Here is an 11,329-nt window from a genome sequence, read left to right as displayed (position 1 = left end):
CTCTTCCTACCTATGTCGTTGGTGCCTATGTGGACCACGACTTGGGGCTGCTCCCCCTCCCCCTTAAGGATCCCAAAAACACTATCCGAGACATCACGAACCCTGGCACCTGGGAGGCAACACACCAACAGTGAGTCTCTCTCGTTCCCACAGAACCTCCTATCTGTTCCCCTAACTATGGAGTCCCCAATGACTAATGCTCTGCTCCTCTTCCCCCTTCCCTTCTGAGCAACAGGGACAGACTCTGAGCCAGAGACCTGTACCCCATTGCTTACCCCTGGTAAGTCGTCCCCCCAACAGTATCCAAGACGATATCCCTGTTGTTGAGGGAAACGGTCACAGGGGATCCCTGCACTGCCTGCTGGTTCCCTCTCCTTCCCCTGACGGTAACCCATCTACCTACTTCTTTTACCTGAGGTGTGACTACCTCCCTATAACTCCTCTCAATAACCCCCTCCGCCTCCCGAATGATCCGAAGTTCATCCAGCTCCAGCTCCAGTTCTCTAACACGGTTCTCAAGGAGCTGGAGTTGGGTGCACTTCCCGCAGATGCAGTCAGCAGGGACACTCTTGGCGACACTTACCTCCCACATTCTGCAGGAGGAACATACAACTGCCTTAACTTCCATTCCCACTATTCTAAATTCCCAACAAATCTACTGAAAACCAAAAAAAAAAAGTCAAAACTTGTTAGCTTATCAATCCGACGGACAGAACTTTTTTTTGGTTAGAGGAGGAGGATGGGTGGGAGACACTACCCGAGTAGTGTTTCGGGTAAAGCAACCGCCCAAATATGTAACCTCACTTACCCAGCAGTCCCGCGTGCGCTCCGCCTATACACGAGAAATGCTCTGCTCCCGCTGTTCTCTCTCTCTGTGACTTCCGATTTCTTGGCGCGTTTTTCAAAGTTCTGCTCCCGCTGTTCTCTCTCTCTCTCTGACAGGAGATTCTGTGGTCGCGAATGAGACTCCCGGATGGTATGTTGCCTCCCGAGTGCCAGGGTCAGGGATGTTTCGGATCGAGTCTACAGGATTCTTAAGGGGAAGGGGGAGCAGCCAGAAGTCGTGGTACATATCGGTACCAATGACATAGCTAGGAAAAGGGATGAGGACCTGAAAAGCGAATATCGGGAGTTAGGTTGGAAGCTGAAAGGCAGGACGAGCAGAATAGTAATCTCAGGATTGATACTGGTGCCACGTGCTAATGAGGCTAGAAACAGGGAGCGAGTGCAGCTGAACACGTGGCTACAGAGCTGGTGTAGGAGGGAGGGCTTCAGATATGTGGATCATTGGGATACCTTCTGGGGAAGGTGGGACCTGTACAAGAAGGACGGGTTGCATCTGAACTGGAGGGGCACCAATATCCTGGGCGGGAGGTTTGCTAGCGCTCTTCGGGAGGGTTTAAACTAGTTTGGCAGGGGGATGGGAACCGGAGCTACGGATCAGTGGATGGGGTAGCTGTTGAACAGGCAGATACAGAGTGCAGAGAGTCTGTGAGGAAGGTTAGACAGTTGACAGGGCAAAGTTGCAGCCAGTATGATGGGTTGAAGTGTGTCTATTTTAACGCAAGAAGTGTATGGAATAAGGGTGATGAACTTAGAGCATGGATCAGTACTTGGAGCTACGATGTTGTGGCCATTATGGAGACTTGGATATCACAGGGGCAGGAATGGATGTTGGATGTTCCGGGGTTTAGATGTTTCAAAAGGAATAGGGAGGGAGGTAAAAGAGGTGGGGGAGTGGCATTGCTAATCAGGGATAGTATCACAGCTGCAGAAAGGGAGGTCGTCGAGGAGGGTTTGTCTACTGAGTCATTATGGGTGGAAGTCAGAAACAGGAAAGGAGCAGTCACTTTGTTGGGAGTTTTCTATAGAGCCCCCAATAGCAACAGAGACACGGAGGAACAGATTGGGAGGCAGATTTTGGAAAGGTGCAGAAGTAACAGGGTTGTTGTCATGGGTGACTTCAACTTCCCTAATATTGATTGGAACCTCCTCAGTGCAAATAGTTTGGATGGAGCAGTTTTTGTCAGGTGTGTCCAGGAAGGTTTCCTGACTCAATATGTAGATAGGCCGACTAGAGGGGAGGCTATGTTGGATTTGGTGCTTGGCAACGAACCAGGCCAGGTGGCAGATCTCTCGGTGGGAGAGCATTTCGGTGATAGTGATCACAACTCCCTGACCTTTACTATAGTCATGGAGAGGGACAGGAGCAGACGGGATGGGAAAATATTTAATTGGGGGAGGGGGAATTACAATGCTATTAGGCAGGAACTGGGGAGCTTAAATTGGGAACAGATGTTCTCAGGGAAATGCACGACAGAAATGTGGAGGTTGTTTAGGGAGCACTTGCTGCGACTGCTGGATAGGTTTGTCCCGATGAGGCAAGGAAGGGATGGTAGGGTGAAGGAACCTTGGATGACAAGAGATGTGCAACAGCTAGTCAAGAGGAAGAAGGAAGCTTACTTAAGGTTGAGGAAGCAAGGATCAGACAGGGCTCTAGAGGGTTACAAGGTAGCCAGGAAGGAACTGAAGAATGGACTTTGGAGAGCTAGAAGGGGACATGAAAAAGTCTTGGCGGGTAGGATTAAGGAAAATCCCAAGGCATTCTACACTTCTGTGAGGAACAAGAGGATGGCCAGAGTGAGGGTAGGGCCGATCAGGGATAGTGGAGGGAACTTGTGCCTGGAGTCGGAGGAGGTAGGGGAGGTCCTTAATGAATACTTTGCTTCAGTATTCACTAGTGAGAGAGACCTGGTCGTTTGTGAGGACAGCATGAAACAGGCTGATATGCTCGAACAGGTTGATGTTAAGAAGGAGGATGTGCTGGAAATTCTGAAAGACATGAGGATAGATAAGTCCCCGGGGCCAGACGGGATATACCCAAGGATATTACGGGAAGCGAGGGAAGAGATTGCCGCGCCTTTGGCGATGATCTTTACGTCCTCACTGTCCACTGGAGTAGTACCAGATGATTGGAGGGTGGCAAATGTTATTCCCTTGTTCAAGAAAGGGAATAGGGATAACCCTGGGAATTACAGACCAATCAGTCTTACGTCGGTGGTGGGCAAATTATTGGAGAGGATTCTGAGAGACAGGATTTATGATTATTTGGAAAAGCATAGTTTGATTTGAGATAGTCAGCGTGGCTTTGTGAGGGGCAGGTCATGCCTCACAAGCCTTATTGAATTCTTTGAGGATGTGACAAAACACATTGCAGCAGCTTTTTCGGGAGCAGAGAGTGAGCGAGTGAGCAGCTGGGAAGGTCAGTTTGAAAGTAAATTTAATTTCCTTTTGTTTTTCGGTGGAGGCCAGGGGGCTGCTGGGTAAGTAAAACACTATATATTTGGGCGGTTTAAAATAACTTTCCTTTCATTGCAGCAGCTTTTTCGGGAGCAGAGAGTGAGCGAGTGAGCAGCTGGGAAGGTCAGTTTGAAAGTAAATTTAATTTCCTTTTGTTTTTCGGCGGAGGCCAGGGGGCTGCTGGGTAAGTAAAACACTATATATTTGGGCGGTTTAAAATAACTTTCCTTTCATTGCAGCAGCTTTTTCGGGAGCAGAGAGTGAGCGAGTGAGCAGCTGGGAAGGTCAGTTTGAAAGTAAATTTAATTTCCTTTTGTTTTTCGGCGGAGGCCAGGGGGCTGCTGGGTAAGTAAAACACTATATATTTGGGCGGTTTCTGAACCCGAGACACCACACTTGTCGTGTCTCCCACCCGCCCTCCTCCTCTAACCAAAAAAAAAAGGACTCGGTGGGGTGTTTATAAGGTAAGGCTTTTTCGATTTCTCTGGTTTTATTGTGATTGGTAAAAACTTTTTGTTCCTTTTTCATTTAACTAAGTTAAGCTTAAGATTAAAAATGGCAGGAGATCTCAGACCCGTGTCATGCTCCTCTTGCTCAATGTGGGAGCTCAGGGACATGGCTGATGTCCCTGACTCCTTCACGTGCAGGAAGTGTGTCCAACTGCAGCTCTTGTTAGACCGCATGACGGCTCTCGAGCTGCGGATGGACTCACTTTGGAGCATGCGCGATGCTGAGGAGGTCGTGGATAGCACGTTTAGTGAATTGGTCACACCGCAGATTAGGATTGCTGAGGGAGAAAGGGAATGGGTGACCAAAAGGCAGAGAAAGAGCAGGAAGGCAGCGCAGGAGTCCCCTGCAGTCATCTCCCTCCAAAACAAGTATACCGTTTTGGATACTGTTGGGGGAGATGGCTTACCAGGGGAAGGCAGCAGTAGCCAGGTCCATGGCACCGTGGCTGGCTCTGCTGTTCAGAAGGGCGGGAAAAAGAGTGGAAGGGCTATAGTCGTAGGGGATTCGATTGTAAGGGGAGTAGATAGGCGGTTCTGTGGTCGAAAACGAGGCTCCCGAATGGTATGTTGCCTCCCAGGTGCATGGGTGAGGGATGTCTCAGATCGGCTGCAGAACATTCTAAAGGGGGAGGGTGAACAGCCAGTTGTCATTGTGCACATAGGCACTAATGATATAGGTAAAAAACGGGATGAGGTCCTACAAGCAGAGTTTTGGGAGTTAGGAGCCAAGTTAAAAAGCAGGACCTCAGAGGTAGTAATCTCAGGATTACTACCAGTGCCACGTGATAGAGTAAAAATGAAAGAATAGTCAGGATGAATGCGTGGCTTGAGAGATGGTGCAGGAAGGAGGGGTTCAGATTTTTGGGACATTGGGACCGGTTCTGGGGGAGGTGGGACTATTACAAATTGGACGGTCTACACCTGGGCCGGACTGGAACCAATGTCCTTGGAGGTGCTTTTGCTAACGCTGTTGGGGAGGGTTTAAACTAATGTGGCAGGGGGATGGGAACCAATTGAGGTCAGTTGACAGTAAGGAGGTAGTAACAAAAGCCTGTAAGGAACTAGATAATGAAGTCAGTGTGACTAAGGGGAAGAACAGGCAGGGAGCAGATGATGAATATAAAGGGACTGGTGGTCTGAGGTGCATTTGTTTTAATGCAAGAAGTGTAGTAGGTAAGGCAGATGAACTTAGGGCTTGGATTAGTACCTGGGAGTATGATGTTATTGCTATTACTGAGACTTGGTTGAGGGAAGGGCATGATTGGCAACTAAATATCCCAGGATATGGATGCTTCAGGCGGGATAGAGAGGGAGGTAAAAGGGGTGGAGGAGTTGCATTACTGGTCAAAGAGGATATCACAGCTGTGCTGAAGGAGGGCACTATGGAGGACTCGAGCAGTGAGGCAATATGGACAGAACTCAGAAATAGGAAGGGTGCGGTAACAATGTTGGGGCTGTACTACAGGCCTCCCAACAGCGAGCGTGAGATAGAGGTACAAATATGTAAACAGATTATGGAAAGATGTAGGAGCAACAGGGTGGTGGTGATAGGAGATTTTAATTTTCCCAACATTGACTGGGATTCGCTTAGTGTTAGAGGTCCAGATGGAGCAGAATTTGTAAGGAGCATCCAGGAAGGTTTTCTAGAGCAGTATGTAAATAGTCCAACTCGGGAAGGGGCCATACTGGACCTGGTGTTGGGGAATGAGCCCGGCCAGGTTGTTGAAGTTTCAGTAGGGGACTACTTTGGGAATAGTGATCACAATTCCGTAAGCTTTAAAATACTCATGGACAAAGACGAGAGTGGTCCTAAAGGAAGAGTGCTAAATTGGGGGAAGGCCAACTATACCAAAATTCGGCAGGAGCTGGGAAATGTAGATTGGGAGCAGCTGTTTGAAGGTAAATCCACATGTGATATGTGGGAGGCTTTTAAAGAGAGGTTGATTAGCGTTCAGGAGAGACATGTTCCTGTGAAAATGAGGGATAGAAATGGCAAGATTAGGGAACCATGGATGACAGGTGAAATTGTGAGACTAGCTAAGAGGAAAAAGGAAGCATACATAAGGTGTAGGCGGCTGATGAAAGACGAAGCTTTGAAAGAATATCGGGAATGTAGGACCAATCTGAAACGAGGAATTAAGAGGGCTAAAAGGGGTCATGAAATATCTTTAGCAAACAGGGTTAAGGAAAATCCCAAAGCCTTTTATTCATATATAAGGAGAAAGAGGGTAACTAGAGAAAGGATTGGCCCACTAAAGGACAAAGGAGGAATGTTATGCTTGGACTCAGAGAAAATGGGTGAGATTCTAAACGAGTACTTTGCATCGGTATTCACCGAGGAGAGGGACATGATGGATGTTGAGGTTAGGAACAGATGTTTGATTACTCTAGGTCAAGTCGGCATTCTAAAGGGCATTAAGGTGGACAAGTCCCCAGGTCCGGATGGGATCTATCCCAGGTTACTGAGGGAAGCGAGAGAGGAAATAGCTGGGGCCTTAACAGATATCTTTGCAGCATCCTTAAACACGGGTGAGGTCCCGGAGGACTGGAGAATTGCTAATGTTGTCCCCTTGTTTAAGAAGGGTAGCAGGGATAATCCAGGTAATTATAGACCGGTGAGCCTGACGTCAGTGGTAGGGAAGCTGCTGGAGAAGATACTGAGGGATAGGATCTATTCCCATTTGGAAGAAAATGGGCTCATCAGTGATAGGCAACATGGTTTTGTGCAGGGAAGGTCATGTCTTACCAACTTAATAGAATTCTTTGAGGAAGTGACAAAGTTGATTGATGAGGGAAGGGCTGTCGATGTCATATACATGGACTTCAGTAAGGCGTTTGATAAGGTTCCCCATGGCAGGCTGATGGAGAAAGTGAAGGCGCTTGGGGTCCAAGGTGTACTAGCTAGATGGATAAAGAACTGGCTGGGCAACAGGAGACAGAGAGTAGCAGTAGAGGGGAGTTTCTCAAAATGGAGACGTGTGACCAGTGGTGTTCCACAGGGATCCGTGCTGGGACCACTGTTGTTTGTGATATACATTAATGATTTGGAGGAAAGTATAGGTGGACTGATTAGCAAGTTTGCAGACGACACTAAGATTGGTGGAGTAGCAGATAGAGAAGGGGACTGTCAGAGAATACAGCAGAATATAGATAGATTAGAGAGTTGGGCACAGAAATGGCAGATGGAGTTCAATCAGGGCAAATGCGAGGTGATGCATTTTGGAAGATCCAATTCAAGAGTGAACTATACAGTAAATGGAAAAGTCCTGGGGAAAATTGATGTCCAGAGAGATTTGGGTGTTCAGGTCCACTGTTCCCTGAAGGTGGCAACGCAGGTAAATAGAGTGGTCAAGAAGGCATACGGCATGCTTTCCTTCATCGGACGGGGCATTGAGTACAAGAGTTGGCAGGTCATGTTACAGTTGTATAGGACTTTGGTTCGGCCACATTTGGAATACTGCGTACAGTTCTGGTCGCCACATTATCAAAAGGATGTGGATGCTTTGGAGAGGGTGCAGAGGAGGTTCACCAGGATGTTGCCTGGTATGGAGGGCGCTAGCTATGAAGAGAGGTTGAGCAGATTAGGATTATTTTCATTAGAAAGACGGAGGTTGAGGGGGGACCTGATTGAGGTGTACAAAATCATGAGAGGTATAGACAGGGTGGACAGCAAGAGGCTTTTTCCCAGAGTGGGGGTTTCAATTACTAGAGGACACGAGTTCAAAGTGAAAGGGGAAATGTTTAGGGGGGATATGCGTGGAAAGTTCTTTACGCAGAGGGTGGTGGGCACCTGGAACGCGTTGTCAGCGGAGGTGGTAGACGCGGGCACGATGGAGTCTTTTAAGATGTATCTAGACAGATACATGAATGGGCAGGAAGAAAAGAGATACAGAACCTTAGAAAATAGGCAACATGTTTAGAGAGAGGATCTGGATCGGCGCAGGCTTGGAGGGCCGAAGGGCCTGTTCCTGTGCTGTAATTATCTTTGTTCTTTGTTCTTTGAAGGAAGAGCAGTGGATGTGGTGTATATGGATTTTAGCAAGGCGTTTGATGAGGTTCCCCATGGTACGCTCATTCAGAAAGTAAGGAGGCATGGGATACAGGGAAATTTGGCTGTTTGGATACAGAATTGGCTGGCCCATAGAAGACAGAGGGTGGTAGTAGATGGAAGGTATTCAGCCTGGAGCTCGGTGACCAGTGGTGTTCCGCAGGGATCTGTTCTGGGACCTCTGCGCTTTGTGATTTTTATAAATGACTTGGATGAGGAAGTGGAAGGCTGGGTTAGCAAGTTTGCCGATGACATGAAGGTTGCTTGAGTTGTGGATAGCGTGGAAGGCTGTTGTAGGTTGCAACGGGACATTAACAGGATGCAGAGCTGGGCTGAGAAGTGGCAGATGGAGTTCAACCTGGAAAAGTGTGAAGTGATTCATTTTGGAAGGTCGAATTTGAATGCAGAATACAGGCTTAAAGACAGGATTCTTGGTAGCGTGGAGGAACAGAGGGATCTTGGGGTCCATGTACATAGATCCCTCAAAGTTGTCACCCAAGTTGATAGGGTTGTTAAGAAGGCGTATGGGGTGTTGGCTTTCATTAACAGGGGGATTGAGTTTAAGAGCCGCGAGGTTATGCTGCAGCTCTATAAAGCCCTGGTTAGACCACACTTGGAATACTGTGTTCAGTTCTGGTCGCCTCATTATAGGAAGGATGTGGAAGCTTTAGAGAGGGTGCAGAGGAGATTTACCAGGATGCTGCCTGGACTGGAGGGCATGTCTTACGAAGAAAGGTTGAGGGAGCTAGGGCTTTTCTCATTGGAATGAAGAAGGATGAGAGGTGACTTGATAGATGGGTATAAGATGATGAGAAGCATAGATAGAGTGGATAGCCAGAGACTTTTTCCCAAGGCGGAAAGGGCTATCACCAGGGGGAATAATTTTAAGGTGATTGGAGGAAGGTTTCGGGGAGATGTCAGAGGTAGGTTCTTTACACAGAGAGTGGTGGGTGCGTGGAATGCACTGCCAGCGGTGGTGGTAGAAGCAGATACATTAGGGACATTTAAGCGACTCTTGTCTCGGTACATGGACGATAGTAGAATGAAGGGTATGTCGGTAGTTTGATCTTAGAGTAGGTTAAAGGGTCAGCACAACATCGTGGGCCGAAGGGCCTGTACTGTGCTGTACTGTTCTATGTTCTATGTAATTCTGGGTGACATTAATCAACGTATAGATTGGGCAAACCAATTTAGCAATAATACTGTAGAGGAGGAATTTCTGGAGTGCGAATGTGATGGTTTTTTGGACCAATACGTTAAAGAACCAACTGGAGAACAGGCCGTCCTAGACTGGGTATTGTGTAATGAGAAAGGATTAGTTAACAATCATGTGCGGGGTCCCTTGAGGAAGAGCGACAATAACATGATAGAGTTCTTCATTAAGGTGGACAGTGAGAGAGTTGATTCCGAGACTAGGGTCCTGAATCTAAATAAAGGAAACTATGAAGGTATGAGCTATTTTGGCTATGATAGATTGGGGAATGTTACTTAAAGCGTTGACAGTGGGTAGGCAATGGCTAGCATTTAAGAGCGCATGGATGAATTACAACAATTGTTCATTCCTGTCTGGCACAGAAATAAAACAGGAAGGGTGGCTCAACCATGGCTTACAAAAGAAATTAGGGATAGTATTAGATCCAAGGAGAAGAAATATAAAATGCCCAGAAGAAGCAGCAAACCTGAAGATTGGGAGAAGTTTAGAATTCAGCAAAGGAGGACAAAGGGATTCATTAAGAAGGGGAAAATAGAGTATGAGAGTGAGCTTGCAGAGAACATAAAAACTGTCTGCAAAAGCTTCTATAGATCTGTGAAGAGAAAAAGATTAGTGAAGATAAATGTGGGTCCCTTACAGTCAGAAACAGGGGAATTTATAATGGGGAACAACGAAATGGCAGACCAATTAAATACATACTTTGGTTCTGTCTTCACAAAGGAGGACACAAAATACCTCCCAGAAATGTTGGGGAACATAGGGTCTAGTGATGAGGAGGAACTGTATGAAATCAGTATTAGTAGGGAAATGTTTTTGGGGAAATTTATAGGATTGAAGGCCGATATATCCCCCGGGCCAGATAATCTACATCCCAGAGTACTTAAGGAAGTGGCCCGAGAAATAGTAGATTCATTGCTCGTCATATTTCAAGCTGCTATAGACTCTGGAACAATTACAATGGATTGGAGGGTAGCTAATGTACCCTACTATTGTAAAAGGAGGTAGAGAGAAAACAGGGAATTATAGACCAGTTAGCCTGACATCAATACTGGGGAAAATGCTAGAGTCCATTATAAAAGATGTAATAGCAGAGCACTTGGAAAACAATGACAAGATCGGACAAAGTCAACATGGATTTACAAAAGGGAAATCATGCTTGACAAATCTACTGGAGTTTGTTGACGATGTAACTAATAGAATAGATAAGGGAGAACCAGTGGATGTGGTGTATTTCACTTTCAGAAGGCTTTCGATAAGGTCCCACATAAGAGATTAGCGTGCAAAATTAAAGCACATGGGATTGGGGGTAAGGTACTGACATGGATAGAGAACTGGTTGAGGGACAGGAAACAAAGAGTAGGAATAAACGGGTCTTTTTCCGAGTGGCAGACAGTGACTAGTGGGGTACCGCAGGGATCAGTGCTAGGACCCCAGCTATTCACAATATATATTAATGATGTAGATGAGGGAATTAAATGTAATATATCCAAGTGTGTAGACGACACAAAGCTGGGTGGGAGTGTGAGCTGTGAGGAGGATGCAGAGAAGCTCCAGTGTGATTTGGACAGGTTGAGTGAGTGGGCAAATACATGGCAGATGCAGTATAATGTGGATAAATGTGAGGTTATCCACTTTAGTGGCAAAAACAGAAGGGCAGATTATTATCTGAACGATGATAGATTGGGAAAGGGGGAGGTGCAGCGAGACCTGGGTGTCCTTGCGCACCAGTCGCTGAAAGTAAGCATGCAGGTGCAGCAGGCAGTTAAGAAGGCAAATAGTATGTTGGCTTTCATAGCGAGAGGATTCGAGTACAGGAGCAAGGATGTCTTGCTGCAATTATACAAGGTCTTGGTGAGGCCACACCTGAAATACTGTGTGCAGTTTTGGTCTCCTTATCTGAGGAAGGATTTTCTTACTATGGAGGGAGTGCAGTGAATGTTCACCAGACTGATTCCTGGGATGGCAGGACTGACGTATGAAGAGAGATTGGGTTGATTAGGCTTGTATTCACTACAGTTTAGAAGAATGAGAGGGGATCTCATAGAAACCTACAAAATTCTCACAGGACTGGACAGACTAGATGCAGGAAGGATGTTCCCAATGGTGGAGTGTCCAGAACCAGGGGTCACAGTCTAAGGTTAAGGGGTAAGCCATTTAGGACTGAGATGAGGAGAGATTTCTTCACCCAGAGAGTGGTGAACCTGTGGAATTCTCTACCACGGAAAGCAGTTGAGGTCAATTCATTAAATATATTCGAGA

The sequence above is a fragment of the Heterodontus francisci genome, unplaced genomic scaffold, assembly GCF_036365525.1.
Source record: "Heterodontus francisci isolate sHetFra1 unplaced genomic scaffold, sHetFra1.hap1 HAP1_SCAFFOLD_352, whole genome shotgun sequence".
Lineage (NCBI taxonomy): Eukaryota > Metazoa > Chordata > Chondrichthyes > Heterodontiformes > Heterodontidae > Heterodontus > Heterodontus francisci.
The sequence above is the reverse complement of the archived record's forward strand: the minus strand, read 5'-3'. Positions refer to the sequence as shown.